This window comes from Neofelis nebulosa, chromosome 4 (genome assembly GCF_028018385.1).
Source record: "Neofelis nebulosa isolate mNeoNeb1 chromosome 4, mNeoNeb1.pri, whole genome shotgun sequence".
Lineage (NCBI taxonomy): Eukaryota > Metazoa > Chordata > Mammalia > Carnivora > Felidae > Neofelis > Neofelis nebulosa.
In genome coordinates, this window is record NC_080785.1 from 17,093,349 (window position 1) to 17,116,886 (window position 23,538).

At 45.3% G+C, this 23,538-nt stretch overlaps 1 protein-coding gene across 1 annotated transcript in view; it reads left to right on the forward strand.

Moving 5' to 3' along the window:
- Positions 1-947: 947 nt before the first annotated feature.
- The window catches only part of PTN (pleiotrophin), a 100,772-nt gene continuing 78,181 nt past the window's right edge, over positions 948-23,538 (forward strand). Inside the window, exon 1 of the mRNA XM_058724169.1 lies at positions 948-1,233. The gene's annotated coding sequence lies outside the window, so the exon portion shown is untranslated. The remainder of the gene's footprint in view (positions 1,234-23,538) is intronic.

Below are 23,538 nucleotides of genomic sequence, written 5' to 3' on the forward strand. Positions count from 1 at the left end.
ATGGAAGTATATTTTGCCACTATTCGGGGAGGATGCAATCAAATGATGAGCTTCAAGGAAGTAACGGGAGGCAAGAACCGATGACTACCAGAAAATCTCAAAAGTTCCTTCTTGAAATGTTGGGGGAAATTTGTTTTACACTTCGGAATTAGTAATGCAATACTTTTGTCACATCTGTATCAAAAATATCCATCTATGTGTTATTCAAACAACCCCAGCTGTATTACCTTAGCACCGTTTCTCAATGAAACTTTATGGAAATCTAGAAGCCGCCCAGCGCAGCCTCTGAGTTTTACAAAGCCCAGAGTTTGAGCTACCTTAAGCCCCCAAAACTCTTGGGTGTCAAAGACATGTCACTAAATAGGTCACTAAAGGCACCAAGGAAGCCCAAGAAGGAAAAGCCCCCTAAAGGAAAGTGAAATTTAATTGGGAACCTTCAGACATCTGTCACTCTTTGTGACAAGCGCAAGAAAGGACTGCTTACATTTGTGACGCGCAGGTGGGACAGGACTGACAGCTGAAGAAACCAGAGCTGGGTGCAGGGGAGGGGTTTTGAGCGTGGGGAGGAATGAGGGTGTCCTTTTGAAGATTGGGCTTTTTCATCCCGAATATCATTAAAAAACAAAACAAACAAAAAGCCTGGGGCCAAAATGGTATCCTCATATGCTATCAGCTGTCCATCGAAGCGGCCCTTGCTATGGGGTGTGCACCCACCGAAAACACAGGTCAGGCATAAAGTTTGGAAAAGAGAGGTCGTGCTAAAACAAAAACAAACACCTGCTAAAAACAAAACACCGTTTCATCTCCCGGCTCCAACCCGTGCCGGGGAGAGCGCGGCCCCGGAGACTCCTGCCTTTAATGAGCTTCCCAATCAGCTCGCGAGGGAAAGGCGCGCTCCCTCCCTCGCCCAGCCTGCGTCCTCGCCCTGCCCGCTCCGCTCATCCCTCCCCTTTTCCATTTGCCTTCCGTTCCCTCCCCGGCAGGGCGCAGCGCAGGCAGAGGCAGGACCGGCTTCCCCGCCCGCCGGTCCCAAACCCCGCCGAGGGAGCCGCAGAGCGGAGGACCCGCAGAAGCGGGGACAGGGAAGCGGGACCCCCGGGGGCGTCACTGTCCGGGAGGGAGGGCGCACGCAGCAGCCGCGCGCGGGCAGCGGCCACCGGCACCGGACCGAGCGCACAGCCTCGCCCCGTTCAACAAAGGCAGCCCGGGCGCGTGCGGCGTTCGCAACTCCAAGTAAGTGGGGAGCCGCGCGGTTCTCCGCGGCGGCCCCGGGCCGCGCGCCTTGACCGTCGCCCACTTGCGCGGGCGCCGGCCGCCGCCGGCGCGGGGAGCGGGGAGAGGCTGCCCGGCGTCTTGGCTGGGGGAGGCGGGGGGGAGCTGCCTCCAAAACGGATTTGCTCCGGAGGACGCCAGCTGAGGCGCATCCGGGGGGAGCCGGGTCTGGGAGTCCGCGGGCCGTGGGTGAGTGGGAGGAGAGCGGCTTTGGCCGTGGGGTGCGTGCGTCCGGACCGTGTGCCCGCTTCCAGCTGGGGACCGTGCCGGGGCTTCGCGTTCCTGAAACCTGCCTTGGGAGGTGTGTCCGTGGCTGCGAGAGAAGTGAGAGGAAGGGAGGCGCCCGAGCAAGCCGGGCTCGTTTTCCCGGCCTTTCTCCGCTGGCACCTGGGCTTGTCAGCTGCGGGTTCTCCGCTGGCTCTTGTGGGTACGGGCGGTGCTGCTGCGCCCAGCCCGGGGGACCTTTAGAATCTCTCCCCGAGCAGCGACGCTCCTTGTCCTGCCCGCCAGCCCAGGACCGGCCCTAGAAATGGTCAAGTCCAAAGTTTAAAAGGCACACCTTAGACCCGGCTCTCAGTTGAATGCTGACTTTAATAATAACTGCCTTGTTCGCAGGCACTTGAACTTGGTGGTTCACTCCTGTAAAGCTAGGGTGTATTTTATTTTACGAAATTTCCCGGATCCTTACTTTTCGATTTGATGTTTTCTAATTAACGTTTTGAAAGCAAGAAATGGATTCCACTCCTTCCCTCCCCACTTAACATACAAAACGTAAAACTTCCTCTCTTGAACACACACACACACCTTTCTCCTCAACGAAACACACACACACACACACACACACACACACACACACACACACACCCCTCTATACACATTTTGCTGTTAACTCCTTTCTCTGCTAACAGCTGCTTTGTAAGTTTGGGGATAAGCTGGAAGCATAGCGGGGGCAGGGGGTGGGGAGAGGTGGCGGGAGACAGGCGAAGGGACAGTGGGCTGGTTATCAATTTCCCTTTTAGCATCCTTCATCCTGGTAGGCATTTTGCTTTAGCAGCTTGAGAAAGGTGGTGTGTGTGTGCTGGCGTGACTGGCCTGGGAGGAGATTCGGCAACTGTGGAGAAAAGCTTTCCAACTAATAACATCATGAAGCAACGTCTTGATCCCAGGCCAGCGTGAAGTTGATTCAACAGCAGAACCCGCTTAGCCTAATTGATAGGTGGAGATGTTACGAGGTATGGGTAGGGAAACAAAAGAAGGGTCTCCCAACACAGAAAATAAAGCATGTATTTTCCATCGCCCTTGTGTATGTTTGTAAGTAAATTATACACTTTAAAGCCCAAAGCCTTAAAAAACACTTGCAGTCCCGTGAAGTTCAAAGGAAATAAGAGGGGATGTCCGCTCTTTCCCCCTTTTTGTGATATAAGCTACCTTAGAATGGCAGTGCTCGTACTCTCTGGTTGAAACTAGAGGATGAGATTTTTTTTTCTTATTTTATCTTAAAAACCACCCTTTTATTTTAACGTCTTACTAAATATTTTAATAGCCACTGTGATTCTGTGCTATAAGCAACTTCTGCACTGTGAGTTCTCTAACCATATCTTACATCTTCGGAAGGCCAGCTTTCCTCCCCTACTGTTTGCGCACCGCCTTTAGGACAGTTTTCATGTCATCAGTGAAATCTACGAGGAACACCCCCCCCCCAAGCCGTAGGGGGCCATAAGGTGCTCTGTTTCAGCTGGTCACTTGTGGAAACAAGTGCCTTGCATTTACGAAGCCAGAGCTGTGTTAATACCCAGTCAACATCCCGTTATGGTGTAACTCATATTACCTGACATTTAAATGAGGTATTATAGCGAATGAGCGTGATTTAACAGTATGTAGAGTATAACATCTATATCACATAATAATACATGGTTCTGTGGGTCCCTAGACCTCTTTCCATGATATTTGCAGTAATAAATTTACAAATTTATTCACAGCTTCCACATACCTTATTTGGTCTTTACATACAGCGATAAGTAGCAGGATACTTTTTTTTTTTTTTTTTTTTTTTTTTTTTGGAGCGCACAAGTAGGGGAGAGGCAGAGAGGGCACAGAGGATCCATGTGGGCTCTGTGCAGACAGGCTGACAGCAGTGAGCCCCCTGTGGGGCTCGAACTCAGGAACCGTGAGATCATGACCTGAGCTGAAGTCTGAGGCACAAGGGCAACCAAATGAACCCCCCAGGTGCCCCCATACTTTTCTTTTTTTTAAATGCATTTTTTTTTCTCACTCTAGTAAAGCCAATGGCTTTGCTTGAATTTTCATGAAACTTGATCATTGGAAATAACCTGAGAGAAATAAGGTCCCCAAATAGTGTAATCGCTCTCATCGTGAAGATCCGTCTTAGAAATGAAATAGTTTAAGTTTAAATGTTTTTCTTTACCTTTGAAGATACTCTTGCTTTCTCATTTAAGTGACTTCTCACATGGATTCTGATCCCATTTCTGTTTGACATGTGGTTTGTTTTTTTTTTTCCTGTTACTCTTGAAAATTTTCTCAGGAGACTGAGTTTATTGACCTGATCACCATGGCATGTGTGGTAAGCTAATGGCTGATTGAGGTCCAGAAGTCAGAATTCAGGTTCTCCAAATGCTCATGCATTTAATACGGTGGCCTAGGGATAAGGGGAGATGTCCTTGACTTCTCTCCTGAAGGTAATGTCCAAATTGAGAGCACCCAAGGGGACCAGAGAGCAAGCTTGGTCTACACCTGAGCACAGCTCATAGCTTTTTCTGGAGCCTCGGCAGAGTCCAGGCTCTCCAATGATGCTGTTCCATTGCTGGAAGGCTGAATGAGGCTTCTCTAAAAAGTTAAGGAATATTTTCTCCTTTGACTACACTTCTAATGAATCATCAGAAGAATTTTTGTCTTCTCTTGGCACAAGGCCATGCCATTGCCCTGAGGTAAAATAATATGCAGATATGGATCGTCTCTTTGGGAGCTTTGCCGGCTTTTTTCTCTCCAGAGTCAACTAGCCTGAGCAGAATTTGGACCACAGCCTTACTTTGGAAAGTTGTTTTTCATTCGTGATGTTTATGGCCAATTCAAGTTTCCATCCTTCGAGCCATTTTTCCATGCACCTCGTGCCGTTCTTGTATGTGGCATAGTTTTTGCAGTGTCATACGATCTTTCTAGAATGTCAAATATAACAAGCCTTTTGTTTCAGTTTTAGTATTTGGTTAAAAAAAAAAGTTAAAATTCCTGTGGTTTAAAAGAGTAGCTATAATGTAACATTATCAGAGGGCATTATATATATTTATGGTAACATGTGGATTTGATTATGTAGCTCACATTTACCACAGATCCCATTCTTTTTTTTTTTTTTTATGAGAGAGAGAGCATGAGTGAGGGAGGGCAGAGAGAGGGAGACAGAGGATCCAGTGGAGAAGTGGGCTCCACGCTAACAGCAGAGTCCAATGTGGGGCTTGAACTCACCAACATGAGACCTGAGCTGAAGTGGTCAGACGCTTAACCTACTGAGCCACGCAGGCACCCCCACGAGTCCCATTCTTAAGGGTAGGCAAGGAATACAGGAAAGAGTTCATGCCTGAGATACTTTGAGAAATAAAATGTAATTTCTTCTACTGGGATTTATTAGCCATTTCTTCACGGTGGGTTTAAGTAAAGTGACATCTCAAAAAAAAAAAAAAAAAAAAGCCTCCTGATGGGTTTCCTGAAAGCAGAATTCTTAGATTGCTAAACTTCATACTTAGTAAAAAAAAAAAAAAAAAAAAAAAAAAAAAATATATATATATATATATATATATATATATATTAATCTTAAAAAAAGTGAGTCCTAGTAACTGACACTGTGCTCTCAATTCTAAGAACTGTGTTTACCACAAACCGAAATGTTACTTCGGAGACAAACAGAATGTTGTATTCCTAACCTGTTGCTTCCACTGCTTCCAACTTTAGCCCTTCCCCTTCCTGCCCAACTCTGGCTCTCACTTCTCCTTTTCATTGATCCTGTTGTCCTCCTTCCCATGCAACAAGCCCCACGATGTCTTGCTCAGTTCCTTGGCCGTGTCTGTGGTGGCATATACCCATTCATGTACCTGTGGATCAGGAAGGGTGGCCCGTATCTCGGGATGCATGGAAAAGCTGGGCGTCGCTGGAGGAAATTTTTATGTTTTTCTGATCTGATTCCCTCAACATTGTTCTCGGGGCCAGTGTGCTCTCTGGGCACTTCTGGGTGCTTTCCGTTTTGACTAAGACCCTGGCTGGGATCTGCGTGTGCTTCCGTCACTGCTCACTAGCAGAGGTGTTGGCTTCATTCTCCTCTCGGTTTCTCCACTTCTGTGGAGCGAGGATTCCTCAATTCCTCGCCTCCCTCCGCCCGGGTCCTGCCTCAACAATGCAGTGTTGACTTGCTCCTCTGGCGAGTCAATTTAACCGTAATAAACAACGTTTTTATATACAGGCTAGATGCCTAATACTGTGCTAGACAACGTAAAATAAACACCACGCAGAGGTTCTTTTTTTTTTCTTTATTTTTTTATGTTTATTTTTTGAGAGGGAGAGCATGAGCAGGGAGGGGCAGAAAGAGAGGGGGACAGAGGATCTGAAGCAGGTTTTGCATTAGCAGACTGACCGCGGTAACCCCGATGTGGGGCAGGAACCCACAAACCAAACCTGAGATCGTGACCTGAGCTGAAGCCAGAGGCTCTACTGGCTGAGTCACCCAGGCGCCCCTCCAGAGTTGCTTTTCTTTAGGGCTTACAGTTTTACAATTCCAAACACTTTGTGTATGGAAATGATGGTAATTGATGAAATCCTGTATTACAAATTCGCTTAAAAGAGATGTCAAACAGTGAAAATCCATTATGCGCCCCCCCGCCACCCCCCAACTCCACATCTCTGAGAAAAACGCTTTACACGTCACAGGTCATTTCATCCAACAAATGGCTTTTTACATTTCTTGCTTTTCCTTAGCGTTGCAGCAACGTTGCTTACCCACACTGCCTCCTTATGATTCTCTTTTACAGAAACCTCCTTGGCATATTACCTTAATTTTTTCCCCAACTTCCTTGGCCACTCCTCTCAGGTTTGGTTTTGTGTTGTTTACTTCTTTGCCCCTCAACTTCCAAATGTGGACATTCTTTTGGAAATATTCAGGTTCCTCCCAACCCACCCCCCCCCTTCCTCCAAATGCTTCAGTATTGATCATGACCCTTTGAGTTTCTCTTCCAATTTTCATGAGAAAACTCAAATCTCTCCATTCTCTATTGAGTTTTGCTGTCATGTTTAAAAAAAATTTTTTTTTAAATGAACACTGAAGGGGATGCTTTGAGCACAACCCTACTTGGGGAAAGAGATTGAAGTAAAGGACTTATTTTATTCTTAACACTGACAGACTTCCATAGATATTGACGGTCCTATTATATGTCAGGGTTATATAGTTATGTAAGCTTCAAACAGCTTATGGGCTACTCAGTGTATGTGTTAATATCCTCAGAATTAGTATACAACACAAGTTAGAGTAAGATATGTACCGCAAATTACTACAACGCAAGTTAGAGTAACATATGGACATACAAAATTTTTGTCCTAGACAGTTCCAGCAACAAAGTGATTTAAAAAACAAAAAGAAAACCCATTTTCTTGAGAAAGAGGGAAGTGTAACTCATAAAAGGCTAAATGGAGAAGGTGATAATATGTATTTCGAAAGCATCGCTGTGTTTTGGTTACTTTAATGTCATTTATCCTGGAAGAGAAATTGAACTCCCGATTCCTTTGTGTTTTCATTTCACATTTGCCACATAATAAATAGAGAAGAAAGGAAGTGACTGAAAGTGACATCTTAGAATTCAGTCTGAGTTATTTAGAATAAATATACTGTTAAAAATTTGACACATCACCCTAGATATTCTCCTTAGGAAAACTTATACCAGACGTGAGATGACGGTCCTTCGGTGGAAATATACACATGGAGGAAAAGAGAGCAAATCCTCTAACTGGGGCTGTGGAATTTTGAGTTTGGACGTCAAAGGCGCCCAGGGAAGGTTTCGAAGGCAAATCTGCCCTCTAGGTGGAGCTCTGCTTTTCCCCTGCTCTATCTTCCACTTCTTCATCACCCCTTCCAGTTACTTGCCTTTCGCAGCAGGGTTGGCCCTGAAAGAGCTCTTCCTTTCTCTATCATAATTACTCACCGTTACCACCAGCGCCACCCCACCCACACCACGCACCCTTGAAGGCCGGGACTCTCGTTCATCTCCAGAACCCTACAGTATCTAGCACAGGACCTTGAAAATGACCAATACCGTCTGGCAAAGGAGTGAGGCAATGAACAAATGACTCTGAATACCATTCTCTGTGCCTCTCCTGCCCTGGTCACCTTGACGATCTGTCCTCTAATGTGCAATCCCTCTAAACATCACCTGGTAGCAATTTCCTATTTAAAGCCGAGCACCTGCATTCTCAGCCCCAAACTGCTACAAGAAGCCTCTGCGTCTCTCATTTCTTTACCTCCTTCATTCTAAAAGTCAAATAAGCCTTCTAGTTCTCTGGAGTGTCTTCCTAATCCTACTTCTCCTCGTCCACTTTATGCCCAAACCTCGCATGGTATCTGACTCAGAGCTACCTCCGTAACAGAGATGTCTGGCTTACCTCTTCTTTAACCATAGAATTCAAAGCTACAAGACTGATCACTTGAAGTATTATTTTCATCAGAACTTCGACGTGGCCTTAAAACATTTGCTATTCAGAACTTTATACTTTTATTTTTGCATATGTTTGTAACAATTCTACTTAGGCTGAGCAGTTTTTTTTTTTAATTGATATAGTTAAGCTTTGAGAGGTCCAGGTGACCCCCATTAAATGCCATACAAGTATTAAAAACCAAAGTCTTAAAATTCCCAGTTTGGGCATTTTTTTTTCTTCTCTAGAATATAATGCCATTTCTTCCTTTGGCTGATCAGTTTTATGTCCCAGGTCCCTCTGATATCAAACCCAAACTCCCATGTAGGTTACAGTAAGGGGCCCAGTAACCTAGGGTAGTGGTTCCCTGTCTTTAATGTTTTTCAGAATAACTAGAGTCATGTATTAGCGCCCAGATGCCTGGGGCCCGTCCCCATGGATTCTGACCTGAGAGGTAGAATCCAGGAACCTGAGCATGTGACAGGTTGTCTGGATGCAGGTGATGCATTAGAAATGTGAGCCCTAACACTCCGGTATTTGAGCTCTAGGGTCTAGAAAATGAAGGTAGAAACCACAGTGACGCTTATTACTAGCTATGTGATCATCAGCAAATACGATGGATTTTCTTTAATTGTCTTATCTTTCCTTTTAATGTGAGCACTAATGCTTACCTTGCAAGACAGATATGAGTATTAATCTAGAAAATGAGTGTGACGGACCGAACCCGGAGTCTGACGGCTAGGGAGAGTTTGATGAGGATGGTGAAGGGGTTCATTATGGTGATGGAGTACCAATGACCCTGCCCTCCCCCACTGCTTTTATTTCTCGTGCCCAGCAGGGTTCTCAAACATACAGACAGAGACCTGGGTGAGACCCTCTCCTTCTTGAAATGTTTCTCCTGTCCACGCTCCCTGATCATTCTCTGTAAATGCAGCTACCAAACCTCTTTCCTCTGAGAAGCAACACGCAGACCATGTGGCCATGCTTAAGGCCTGGAGTCTCCAGATCAGACCGTTGACCTTGACCTTTCTTGTAGTGTCTAGGAGAACACTGTGCATACAGCCTCCAGTCCAGGTGTGGCCACCCCATTGCTGACGCTGGTGGTGATGCCCATCAGCACGTCCTTTTTGAATCCTCCTGCCACCAAGGAGACATCAGCTCAGAGGAAGGAGTCAAGGTTAAGATGCAGAAGCCCACATCATTTCACTGCAGTTTTGCTTGTTGTTGGGTATAGGATGGTGCATATGTCACCGAATCTCCTAGAACCTCAGGATTTCTTTTAGCTGTCAGATCGCAGTGATGACGGTGACGACTTTACCTGCTTTGCCGACCTCACAGGTTGGGGACACAGGTAAATTGTGACGTTCCAACGTTTATACACTGTAAACTGTGACGCTAGATGTGAGCTATTAGTGATAAGATCAGTGGAGCCAGTTCTGTACTTCTCTTTCGCCAATTCTGCTGCTTGTCATTGTCGTTTGCTGAGGACACCTAGACACTGCTTAAGGTACCCGAAGGTAAGTGTGACCCGATGAAGTGAGTGGGAGGAGAGATGTGCGAAGGGTGTGAAAAAAAGAGAATTGGAGTCCTATTAAAAAAAAAAAGACAAGAAGACAATCCTAAGAAAGTCTAACCTAAAATGGTTTTGCATTCTTATGCTAAATGTTCTAGTTGTTCCTAAACGTTGTAAAGGAGACATACTGGCCTTTTCAGTTATTTTCCCTAAACTTCGGTCTTTGCAGTTGACTAGCAACACCGTGTTTACATGGTACCAGGTGCTTCTCATGCTTGAACGTGCATTTCAGTCACCTGGAGATCTTGCAAAAATGCAGATTCGGATGTGGTAGGCTTCTCGGAGACTCTTAGAGCCCGCCCTTCTCAGGAGCTCCCCAGCCATAGAGGTGCCGCTGGGCTGGGGACCTCACTTGGAGTGGCCAGCCATCAGAGTCAAGTTCAACAAACTTGGGACGGATCAGAACTCCCCAGTCATGACATCCAGAGCTTAATACAAACGTTGAGGGTCATCGGCCATAACCCTTCTTGCTACGTGCACACCTTTCGCTCGTGCCCATGCTTCATGTCCAAATATGTACCTTGTGGTTGTTTATGAAAGAAACTTGCAATCACCATCTGAATTACTCGAGGGAAAGGCCTGTTGGATTCAGAGGCCCCCTGCCAGGTGCATACTAGGGCCTCATTCCCAGTGCTTTCCCTGGAGAAGGGAAAATTGATCCAACTGCTGCCTTCTCAATTTGCCTGAAAAAGCTAGTGAGAAGTGTTTAGGAAACTTCATTCTTAATATGAAAAGGATATAATGTAATTTGTCTTCTTTGTGCTAGAATATTCTCTGCCTTAGGTTTCGAACATGTATCATTGTCTTTGACCATCCCTTCCCTGCTGGAATGGAAGTTGAGCAGGTGCCAGCCTTTCGTGTGACTTCCAGGAAGAACCTGGGCTGCCCAGAGAAGGAGCCAGAGACTTTTGCCTCAGAGCCCAGGCTTAATCACTGAGGATGTTCATATGTCGGTTAACATTCTTAGGCAACAGAAACTCTTCACTCAAGCTAAAAACATACGGAGGCCATACAAAATTTTGAAACGGTGTTTTTGTACTGGCCTCCCTTATTTGCTGATAATACAACATTTTGTAAACCTCGCCCTGAGACGATCGCTCCCAGTAGCAGAAAATCATCCCCCAGGTTTTGATACGTAGGGGTCTTCATTTCTGATTGTCAGAACATCGGAGGGGCTCCAGTGGGCATCTGCCAGCTGGTCCTAGGGGGTGTCCCTGGTAAGCTAGAGTAGGATCTTTGGCTTAAAAGAAATACCCAGCCGCTTTGGAGAATAGTATGCGAGGATCCATTCTGTCCTTCAAAAAATATGTTCCACAAAAAAAAGAAAAAAGTTGCCTTGGGTGTGGGATACATTTCTTTAGGTATGGTCCAAGGGGTGTAACTGAGGAAGCCCGAAGCTGCTCTAGGAGGGAAAGCAGGCAGTTTATTAGACAATGTTAACAGGGTTAGGTCCTTTAACTTGAAAACAAAAGGCCTTCTTCCTATCCTTTTATTTACAATGTACATTCAACTATTAAATTCAGTGCCTTTGGCAATATTCAGAATCTCAAATACAGCTCAATACATGTCAGATGTGTGAAAAGGTTGATTAATTTTAATTCTGTGGAAAAAAGTGAAAAGCGTTTTTCAATATTATATTTGTTATTAGAAAAACAGAAATATTTACCTGAAAAAACATCATTTTTTCTCATTCTAGAAAAATGTGTTCATGGTATAAGACAATCACATTTTTAAAAATTATTAAAAAACTCATAGCCTTGCTCAAAATAGATGCTATTAACAGTCTGATATACATGTACAGTTTTACTGAAGTAACTTTAAAATTAGTTGTATGAATAATTGTATATCCTGCTTTTTTTTTTTTTTTTAATTTTTTTTTCAACGTTTTTTATTTATTTCTGGGACATAGAGAGACAGAGCATGAATGGGGGAGGGGCAGAGAGAGAGGGAGACACAGAATCGGAAACAGGCTCCAGGCTCCGAGCCATCAGCCCAGAGCCTGACGCGGGGCTCGAACTCACGGACCGCGAGATCGTGACCTGGCTGAAGTCGGACGCTCAACCGACTGCGCCACCCAGGTGCCCCTGTATATCCTGCTTTTAAATCAACATAATGCACGTTACATATTGTTAACATTTTTTTTAATATTTATTTTTGAGAGAGAGAGAACACAAGCATGGAGGGGCAGAGAGAGAGAGGGAAACACAGAATCTGAGGCAGGCTTCAGGCTCCCGAGCTGTCAGCACAGAGCCCAAGGTGGGGCTCAAACCCATGAACTATGAGATCATGCCCTGAGCGGAAGTCAGATCTGCTCAACCAACTGAGCCACCCAGGTGCCCCTTGAGCTACATCTTTGATAGCTTTACGTGCATTACTGTGCATTTGTTTTTACTAAATGGGCCCATTAAGATGGAAATTCAATTTATTTGTCTTGACCTGGATAAATTTGAATCCTGAAAAAAAAAAAGCTTAGTACCAACTAGCATTTAAATTTAAAGAAATGTAAACAAAATAATAAAAGCTGAGTAAATTACTATTACAGACTCTCATAAAAAAGTTGGAAGTAGAAAATTGAAAACAAACAAACATAATCCCTTGAAGCAAACAAAAAATCTTTGTTCCAGCAAAGGATGTGCCGTTTAGCCTGGAACAAGTAATCCTGTGGAACTTACTGCGTGCCAATGAAAGGTCAAGCTGAGTAAACAGTATCTTCCAGTCTTACCCTTGAGGACCCTTCCAGATCCATATCCTGGGGAAGGGGGCGGGGGCAAAAGTCTCTGCAGGGACACCACAGCTGCCTGATCCCACCCGGGTCCACTCTAACCCCTTGAGCAGCTCCCAGGAAGCTGGGGGACCTTCTGGGCTGTTCTGGGGCTGAGGCTGGGCCTAAGGCACCGCAGGTGGGCAACATGGCAGGCGTAAACCTTTTGATGCCTATGGCTCTTTGATGCACTGGCACCCAATGGGGAGTTGTTTATTTGCCCTGTTGTCATTGGGAACGACTGATGCACAAATTCACTCTAGTTTCAAGCGAGTCTGATCAAATTTGGGTGTGACAACCTCATTCCCGATTGTAGAGGACGCGCGGTAGTTAAGTGGTTTGATTGTCTTTGCTGGTATTGGGCTTCCCAGCAACTTGAGTCTGAAATGATTTTTTAGCCTTTTTTAAATAGCGGCTTTAGTTCTGACAGCTCCAGATCACAGAGCTTGCCCTCTGATACGTGATATCTGGGGATTTGAAGATGTACTTCAAGGCTGTCGTAAATGAATTTGGTTTGGGGAAAGAGATCAAAAGCAATTCGGCAGGAGTAAGTGGGGAGAGGTGGATTTCTGACCAATTTCTCTCAAAATAGATCCACATTTCCTAAAAGCAGTCTAACTCTGGGTTTCTAACGTCTCACCCCGGGGATGTTCTCTTGGAAGAGGTTAACATGAGAGCGGTTAACTTCAAAGGCAGCAGAACCAACAGACAAAAGAAATGGAAGTGGACTGGATCAGAAACTTTAGGGAAAATGTCCAAAACCTGATGGTCGGAAGTCCTGGACTTGCGGAGAGGAACTTCAGGCTTCCCCAAAAATTCTAGTAGATACATTTGAAGTTTCCTCCACTGTGGAGGAACCACAGATGGGAGGGTCCCATCTGGCTCTGGTGGAGTTTGTTGGGTTTCTCTGGGCTGGATTTGTTTGCTTTTCCAGTCCCCTGGGTTCTAGGTGCCTCTTGGTATAATAATGCCATGAAGTCAGTCCAGCTCTGACTGTGGAGCAACCCTGCCCCCTCCTCGTTCTCCTCTGAGAAGCTTTCGAGGAAAAAAACAGTAGCAGCTCTTCCAGTGAAGAGTTCTTACCGCAAATAGAACCTGAACAATCCTGGGTGCAGGACCGCGAGGTAGACCATTCGGTCGCTGGAACCAACGCCTGCCTAAAGTTGCACATCTCTAACCCACTGTTTCCATCCATTTCTCCTCCCCGCTCAGGGGGGTTCATGAAAGGGGATCAAGGAGGAGACAGAGAAGCTCACTTCCACGGGCTGAAGCACAGCAGGATCCGGGCCCAGGGCTTAGCTGTACACATGCCAGTGAGCTGCCTGGGTTAGTTTTCTCCCTTGCCTTCCATTCACCAGCTAGAATGTGTGATGTTAAGTATCTTGTTTGAATCAGAAAAAAATTCAGGCTTGGCCCTTCCTATTAAAAAGTCCAATTTTATTTCGAAGGACAAATTATTATCCCCCTGGCTTCTTCCCATCTACATTGACATTGTCCTTACCTGATTACCAAGGCCATATCAAGGTGTAGCTAGGTTTACTATCGTCCATTAGGATGTGAGCAGCATCTGAAAACAAGTACAGAGTAGGGCAATTGCTCTTCTTAGGGCAATTTCAGTGTATCTTTGGCGAGGAAGATCAGCCTAAGTATTAGAGGCTGTTTTTCTCAAAAGGGAATGAATTTCATTGCTCATCATCTAGCGTGATAGGGGATCGCCTGCCTCTGTTCTCGGTGTGGTGTAAGCAAAGTCACACTCTGTTCCTTGAGAGTGTTCAATATTTCTGTCTGTTATGACTCCTAGTGCTGCAGTGAGCTTGGGGTGTCCTTTAGGCTTGCAGAGAGGCCAGGAAACCCTGAACGGGAAGAGGTGACCAGTGTGGCAGTGAGTTGCAGACTAACCAGGAAGGCTTTAAGGAACCTCTAACAACACTCTACCAGCAAGTGGAAATGGAGAAACCATGAGACACTGGCTTATCCGGTAAGTTTGACTCTTTCTAACATAAAGATGACCAAATGCCCAATGAGGAGCACCATGTGAATTGAGGGATATCTGAGGAACATACTAGAAAGAATAAGACCTACAGATGTTGACTGGGGTTTGCTGAGGCATGTCTGCAGATCTTCCGATTTGTTCCGCAAGAGAGCATCCAGCTGACGCCGTTTCTCTTTGTAGGTCCGCATATGAAGATGCTTCGGTCGTTCAGTCATTTTGGATCATTGGTCCCTTGTATTGAAAGGAATTCGTTATAGTCTGAGCGTCTGTGGTCATGTTTTAGGTCACTGAATCTCCTTGTTCTGGACTCTACTGCTACCTAGCAATATCTAGTTCTTTCTCTTTATCAGTGCCAAAATAGCAACTGGCACAGAGCAGGTACTCAGTTCACACTTGTTGCCTAGAATTAAGATAACAGTTTACCTCGTTTCTGCTCTCCCCTACTACCCTCCCTCCACCAACCCTGGCAAGATTTAATATTACTTGGCTGCCCTGCCCAAAAATTGTGACATGAGCGATTGTTTGGTTCAGCATCTCCAGCTTTTCTTTTCTGCTGTATCCTTCCTATTCAGGGTTATTTCTGTTATCAATGTTCAGGCACCCAGCGGCCTGCCTTCTGCTCTTATATGAAGACATCTTGTATCCGGGCTTCATGCTGGCCATTGGCATTCCTAGCTTCCCTTGATGTGCTCTAGGGGCGCATGGCAATCAGTCAAGTTCAGGACCTGCCAGCACCTCTGAGGTGCTATTTCTAGGAACTTCCAGGGCCAGACTTTGTCCCTTGACACCAGCTACTTCTAGAAGCTGCAGACCTTGTGCTCTTGGTGCCTTATTTCCTCCCGTGCTTCCTTTCCGAGCACGATCCACCGACTGGAATAATGATATTTAATGTTTGTTGGGTGCTTTCTGCGTGATGGACACGGTGCTAGAACTCTACATTCAGTTCCAGATACAAGGCTCCCAACAAACCTGCGGGAGAAAGACCATTTTCCTTCTTAGTTTCAAAACGAGGAACCGGAGTCTCACAGTGGTTAAGTAACTTGCTAAAGGTCACAAGCTGGCGAAAGGGAGGACTGATATCGGAGTCCAAATGTTTCCAACTACAAAGCTCTTCAACACCGTGACGTTCTACCTCTTTCCGTCTGTTCTGTGACCAGGGGCCAGTGAGTATCTGAAGAGGTTTTGGTGCGATACTCCCTCTTTCCCCTAGCCGGGGCCCAGAAATGGGCCCGTCCTGTGTAATTTATTTCAACCTCACTACAACCGGGAGCGTACCCTCTCTTGGACAAAGAATTCTGTCATTAGGCTAGACCGCTTTGCGTATGAGAGCGTTTTGGTTCATTCTCCATTGTTTTCTCAAGCATCACTTTGCCTGGTTTGGTGGCTTCCCTGGCCTGCGCTGAGGAAGGGGACAGGGTGATCGCGGGCAGGAGGGTGTCTGGGGGATGCTCCGTCTGTCCCTGCGGCGTGCTGTCACCTGACTAAATTGTTTGTTCGACTGCCGCGTTCCGGCCCGGGGGGAGGCCACAATGCCGGGTTTGTTTGTGTACGAGAGCCTCTGGCTTGGATTAGCAGCTAGCTTCAGTGCAGCTGAACATACAATAGGGACCAGAGGATGGGAAAAAAAAAAAAATCCCGCGACAGTTTCCCATTGGAAAGCGTTCACTGTCAAACTTGGACGTCCGGCAGTGGGGCACAGGTGGACAGAGGCTGGGAAAGGCTGGGGGGTGGATTCTCCCTGCCCCGCAGCCCGTTGTGTGCGATGAAGTCCCTCGTCTACGCGGGGCGTTGAGCCCTATTCCTCTGGACGTCGCTAACCATTAAGGTTGGAGACTGGTGTTGATGTGGTTTGCCGAGCAGCAAAGCCCGGAAGACTGAAGAGCATGAAGGATCCCCATAGTCACCAGTCCCGGGGTAAAAGCAAAAGCGGGGTGGAAAGGATACACCTTCTTAAAGGGCTAGTCCCACAGTAAGGGAAAAAAGAAAGTTGGTACCTTGGCTGCACGGAAGAGGTAAACAGTAACTGTGACCCTCATTTTCTCACTGGAAGAAGTGGGAAGTGTTTTATTTCATAGCATAGGCAGAGGTAGGGATTTGTGTACCAGAGGCAAACTGATAACAGAATTTTATTTCTTATTAAATTAAACCTTTTAGCCTAAGTGCCCTATTCACTGGTAGCTGAATCAGAAGATATCTGCCCGAATTATAGACCCCTCTCTATCCTTAGAGGAGGATTAATTCAGTGAGAATTTTTAGCCATTAGGATATTCGTCTGAGACCCTGTGCGTGTTTCAGAAGGACACCATCCGTTATCTTAGCCCATAGATACCTCTTTTGGGTCCTCGTAAGAGGGACAAAGCACACTTGTAATTAGAAACCCATACAGTATAGTATACGATGAATTGGGAAAAGAACGGTTCAATCAAGTCATCCAGAGGAAGAAGGCATTCTGAGGTGGAGAGGCAAAGGGAGGCTGCTTGAGGCAGTAGGCTTTGCAAAGCCAGGGTGCTTTTGTAGGTGGCAGAGGGCAGGGGGAAGCACTCTAGGTGAGGGGTGGAGAAAGGGGACAGCCAAGTGGATGCCATAATCAGGATATGGGGGAACAGACTGCACGTGGGTCTGATTTGTGCAGTAAGGACAGAGAGTAAGAACAGAAAGAAGTGTTTGGTGACCATACCAAGGTGGCTGAATGAAGGCCCACCTGCTTGAATTCTACTGGGTTAGTTAGTAGGGAATCACTGAAGGTTCTCCCCAGGCAAGGAAGGGGAAAAAAGTGGTAGAGTATAAGAAAGATGATTTTTGCAGAAGTCCTAGACGAGGGGTGGAGAAAATCAGTTAGGTTTTAAAGAGCAGTCCTCTGTGTTCTACCCCTCAAGCCCTTGATCTCTTCAAATTCTGGCAATCCCGTTCACGCTTGAGCGTTTTGTTTAAATACCATCTCCTCTGTGAAAATTGTCTTTATTTCCCCCCGTTGAAATGAACACTTATTTTTCTGTTCCACACCTTTTGTGATTTCCCTTAGAGTTTTCATTCATTCATTCATTTATTCATTCATAATTACGCAAAGAACACGATGTGCTGAACTTTATGGTAAGTACTAGGAATACAGAGATGAATACGACCCATTCTCTGGCTTCACATCCCACAGTCTGGTTGGGGGATAGGCTTGTAAGTCAGGGCAGTGTTGGCGCAGTGATCTGGGTATGCGCTTCTGAAAGTCCAGAGGAGAGACACCTAATTCAGCTGGGGGTGGATTCAAAGCAGGCTTCCGGGAGCCTCTGGTTTTTGGTTTCTCCTGACTTGTGTTTAAAGCCTAAAGAAGATGAGGGAGAAATAGGGCGTTTTAGGTAGAGGCAATGGTGTGAATCCTGGCTTCCTTATCTTTAACAGTTACTTTAAGTGACCTGTCTCTTCCCTATTGAACTGTGGATCTCATTCCTCAATGCTTGGGCACAGTACCGAATGAATCAATGAATGAATGAATGAATGAATTCATTATTTATGCCTTGGTATAACTAGGTACCTAAGAGGGATCCTTTCTGGAGACACTATGAAGGAAAAGAAAGGCCATATGAAGTCTAGATGTTAGGAAGAAGGTGGGCACTTGAAGGGTGATTGGAAAGTGTGATGTTGAGCTGACCAGTTTGGGAGAATTCTGGTGCCACGGACAGAACAAAGAGATCTAGGGAAAGAGCTGATTTAGGGGAAGAGGCGGATGTCCTGAGCCTGCAGAAATTGTGGCGAGACGGGATTACCCTCAGAACCAAGCTTGAGCTGGACCCACGTGTCCCAGGTCTCTCTGAACTTTTGCGGGTGCGCCCAGTGTCTAGGGAGGCTGTTTGATGAGCATGAGCCCCAGGTGAGTCACATGGGGTCAGTGGTAACCAGGCTCCTTCTTGTACCTTCTATCCCAGGAGATCTTGCAACATACCCTACAATGAGGTAAGACCACGTTAGCAATTTTATTTTCTGGAGAGTATTTTTCATTACTTGGCTTTTTGTTTTAAATTTTCTGTGGGTGTGTCATTTTTCTAGAAAGCTCTGCACTCAGCTCTAGGCACTTCACACGGAAAGGTTTGAAGCTACTCTTCTAAAAGAGATCAGTTGGCCTCCGAGAGCCCTCTGTAATTCGAGTGACTGCCTTTGAGGTGCACACCAATCACTCACACCGAGATGCCTGCTCCTTCCCTGAAACTGCTCGTTTTCCTTTGCTCATATGAATGATCGTGTGCCCGTCGTGGGTAGAGTCATTACCGTGCAGCCAGTGGAAAAAGGTAGTTACTCATGAAACGCAACACCAGAGTGACAATGAAAGCCAGGTTGTTAGGGCTCCACAAATTTGGATGAGAATATGTGGAGAAAAACAGGAGCTGGGCCCTCAGAGGGAGAAGGGTTCTGTGTTGAAAGGGCTCCTGTCTTGGGAGGATGTTTTGCACGACGACGATGGCTTCTCTGCTGTCCACAGTCGGCACCTCTTCCTCCACACACCCTGCTGGGATATGGAGACTCTCCGTTCCTTTCTGGTATTTTCTTTATCCAACCCCAGGGATCTTCTTCAGCAGAGTGGAGGTAAATGGATCATTTTTTTCCCCCTGCTTTAAAAACTATTTTTTCAGCTTTGCTAAAGGAAAATAAAGCTCAGGAAGTCTCAATTGTCTGGTTTCCAATCCAATTTGAGTCAGAAGAGGCAGGAAATGTCCTGGGGATAGAGATTAGAGAAGATATTTTCTAAGAAGGCCTTTTAGCCCGGCATATATTATATTTAAAAGTGTTCCAGATTAGAGGTTAGTCTGCAGATTCTGGTCCAAGTAATCTGGGGCTTATGAGGGGGAAATCTTGTGATTTCATGGAGGTTTTGCCTCCTCTGGTTCCTCTGACCGGTAAGCTCTGTCAGGTTGCATCGGTTATAATACAATTAGGAATCTTTGATCTGCAGCTTTCCCACTTGATCTTAAAAAAATCACATTCTTTAGGCTTCGCTATCATGGAGCCAACAACTAACATCTAGGTTATATTTTACCCTTTGCAAATTGCTTTCATAGGTCCTGTCGCATTTTGTCCTCAAAACAGGTGTATGAGATCAGGCTGAATATGTTTACCCCTTACACAGATGAGGCAAAGGGAGACTTGTCCAAAGTTTGTCCACGAAGGAAGAATTGGAGTTACCGCACCCACCGCATAGGAGAGTTGGGGGAGTTTTCATATGTGTGGAAGTAGTTTGTGAAATAATTCAAGGAAGTTTGGTATTCTTTTCTTTGCGGTATGTAGATTCTGTGGCTTAAAACACTGGCTCATCCAATGGTTTTTAAAGATGGTTCACCTGCACTCGAATCTAATAGAGCCTCATCCTCCACCTTTGAGGTCAGAACCTTTAGGTGAGGGCTTCGGAATGGGAATTTTTAACCAGGCCAATTCGTAATCAGCAAAGTTGGAGAAAGTGTGTGTGCACGCACGTGCGTGTGTGTTACTTTTCACCATATGTCTGTTGAGAACAGAGTCTATTGGGATGCTGGCTGTCTTCCAGAAATTATTGAAAATAGATTCTAGGTTCTGGACCAGACTCTAAGACTGGCTAACTTTGTGTTTGAATTAAACTACTTGAATTTTGCAGGCTTCAATATCCTTAATTGTAGAATAAGGGGGCTCAACTCAAAGATACCCGGAAGCACGTGGGCTCAGTGTCTGTGTTCTTGCCAGATTTTGGTTCCTGAGCCTTTTCTCGCTCTCCATGGAATAGCCTTCTGATGGTGTTTAAGTCAGCGGTTCTTTAAATTGGGGTTCCTCAGGGGCGCCTGGGGGGGCTCAGTCGGTGAAGTGTCTGACTCTTGATTTCAGCTCAGGTGATGCTCTTATGGTTCATGAGCTCGAGCCCCGCACATAGGGCTCCACTCTAACAGCACAGAGCCTGCCTGGGATTCTCTCTCTCTGTCTCTCTCTCTCTGCTCCTCCCCCACACTCACATGTATGCGTGCGTTCTCTCTCTCTCTCTCTCTCTCTCTCTCTCTCTCTCTCTCTCTCTCTCAAAAGTAAATAAACTTAAAAAATGAAAGATTTATTTAAAAAATTGGGGTCCTTCAGCAGCAAAAGGTTCACCTGGGAGCTTGCTAAAAAGGCACATTCTTAGGTACCAACTCAGTCCTACTAACTCAGTAACTCTGAGGGCGGGGGCAGCATGCTGTGGTTTCATAAGCCCTCCAGGTGCTTATTATCGATGATTCAAGTTTGAGAACCACCAGCTGAAGTGTTTCTGATCCTGGCCAGAAAATGCAAATCTGTAACTTTATAATCACAACATTAGGTTTTCCTAGACCTAGGCTGTGACGGAAAATGAGCTCCTGTCTGTTTCCCAGGAAAAGACAATAAGAAAAAGTATAATCTCTCTTTTATAATCCATGACTTCTGAGAGTAAAAACCCAATTTTCCATGATTCTAAAGTAGCTTCTTCCATACATACAGGTATGTAGAGGTCATAGGAATACTTGGCAGAGGAATGGTATTTTCCATGATAGGCACTGTTTACTTTGCATGGTTCCAGTACGCATGAATTTTGGGGGCCGCAGGTTAGTGAGTTAACACTAATCTCCCAATAACATGGTTTAAATTTTAATATATTGACCATCAGTAACTGTATGTGGTACACATTTCATTCTAGCTACTCAGTCCACAAGTGACTGCATAAGGAACATATTTGCTTTATAATTGGTGACCAGTCACATCACTTCTTTGATCGTTCATCCAGATTTGTCACCTTGCACCTGTCACTTGTGTTATGCAAGGACAGTGAAGAGGGTAGCCTTCTAGCCTCCTTGTCTCCCAGCATCAACCCACATGCCATTTTTCAAAAATGGATGATTAGCAGGCACCTGGGTGGCTCAGTCGGTTAAGCGTTCCACTTCAGGTCATGATCTCATAGTTCGTGGGGTTGAGCCCCTCAGTGGTCTCTGTGCTCACAGCTCAGAGCCTGGTGCCTGCTTCAGATCCTGTGTCTCCGTCTCTCTCTGTCCTCCCCTTCCCTGCTCATGCTCTCTTGCTCTCTCTTTCTCTCTCTGTTTCAAAAACAAACATTAAAAAAAATCTGTAAATAGAACCTTAACTCCAAAGTATGATAATTTTTCTTCCATAACTTAAGTGTTAAGCAATATTTTAGTTTTCTGATTACCTATATTTAAATCTAGGATCATATGTTTGGATTCCAAAGGCTATGGCTGTACTTCAGCTAAGAAGTGAATAATAAATCGTGTCTGGATGAGAAGAGGAAATCATATTCTGATGTCCATAAGAAAAAAAAAAGAGCCACTGAAGCTTTAGTCAATATCTGGCAAAGATAATATTATGATAGAGAAATTATCAACTCACATCTTTAATATCTTTTATCACCTATCATCTAGGAGCTTGGCATCAGTGAGAAAACATTGATGATGGGAGAAATATTGCTACTATTGCCATATAAATGTGTATATATATATATATATATATATAGAGAGAGAGAGAGAATATATATATATATATAGAGAGAGAATATATATATATAGAGAAAATATATATAGAGAGAGAAAATATATTGAGAATATATATGTATTTTACATATTATAGACAGAAAGCAAGAGAAATCGATATAAAAAAGCTATATAAAAATATTTGGTTAAAAATTTCTGAAACCAAACCGAAATTCAAAGCATATTTGGATTACAGGATTTTCTTTTTACAAAACAAACATGCCTTTGATCCTTAGCCAAGCTGTGAGCAGGTATAAAGCCTGCCCTGAAGCCGATTGGGTAAGTGGTATGAACCCTGGATCTGGATGGGGAGACAGCGTGGGCAGGGCACTTCTCGGCAGGGTGAGCTGTGCACGTGTCCTATAATTCAGCGCCGGCCACGGCACGGACACAAGGTCGGCGATGGCAAGGGACGCCGGCCAGCTGTGGGATTGTCGCTTGAACTGTCTGTCACTTGGATGCTCTGAACGGGACACCTGTGGACACAAAGTGCATTGCCAAAGACTCATTATGGAGCCACAGCACCTACCGCGCACTGCAAAGCTTGCTTTGAGCCTGTGAAACATCAAGCCAGAAGTGAAAGCACAGAGGGGTCTCCCAATCCCAGCTTGCTCTGCAGGACCACTGGTCACATCAGGACCTCTAAAGAGGAATAACGAGGTCTCCCAGGGGCCAGGTTGGCAATAGGCTGTGGGAACGGAGAAGCCAGGGTGCTATTTTGTGGAAGGCTCTTGCTGTTAGGAATAAAATTCACTTGACAAGCTCACGTCAGAAAATCAAGTCAAAGTGTATAATGCAAACTTGAAAACGATCCACAGTGTTAGAAACGTTTATTTTCTCTATTCAGTGTCCAGTGTCCTATTGGACTCATTTGTGCATTAGCTCTTTATGCCATTTAAACATTTTCCAGGGGTGTTTCCCCCCCTTTCTGTCTCTACTAGAGCTTTAAGTTTGGGATGGAATAAGTGTGTTCATAATCGTCAATAAATACGTATTAAGGCAGAGACAGGTATTAAACTCGGCAAAGAAAATGGCAATATGAAATTCCCTAGACTGTCTGAAGTGACCGGTTGATAATCGACTACAGTGGGTGAGTTAGTTAGGAAATACAGTCCACAGTTTTCATGGGACAGAAGAACGTTCAAGAAAGACTGTACACACCAATGTGTGGCTTGTAATTTTCTTTTGGGCAAGTGAGTGAGTATGAGGAAGGGGGCCGTGGGGCATGGGTCAGTGGCAGCGAATGACGAGTAGAAAAAGAAAAAATAAGACTCTTATTTCTCCATGGCATGGAATAACAACAGCAACAACAATAATAAAGTTGAGGGCACTCAAACATTGTCATTTAAATATGAATCTATAGGTTGGCATCTTCCAAGTAGGCAAGTGCATATTGAACACATATATGTATGTAGCATGCAAGGGAATTTCAGAGCTGGAAAGAGGGAGGGGTTTGTTTTCTGCCTCTTACAGTATTGTGGGTACATGGACCTGTGGATTTTTTTTAAGTTTATTTATTTTGAGAGAGAGCGAGTAGGGGAGGGGCAGGGAGAGAGAGGGAGATGGGGTCCCAAGCAGGCTCTACACTGGCAGCGCAGAGCCTGAGGTGGGGCTCAAACCCACAAACTGTGGGATCATGACTGAGCTGACCAAGAGTTGGATGTTTAACCGACTAAGCCACGCAGGCGCCCCAACATGTGGATTTTTAATTGGTGGAATGTGTATCCAGGGGGCCTGTCAAGGAAGCCAGTAGTATTGAGTA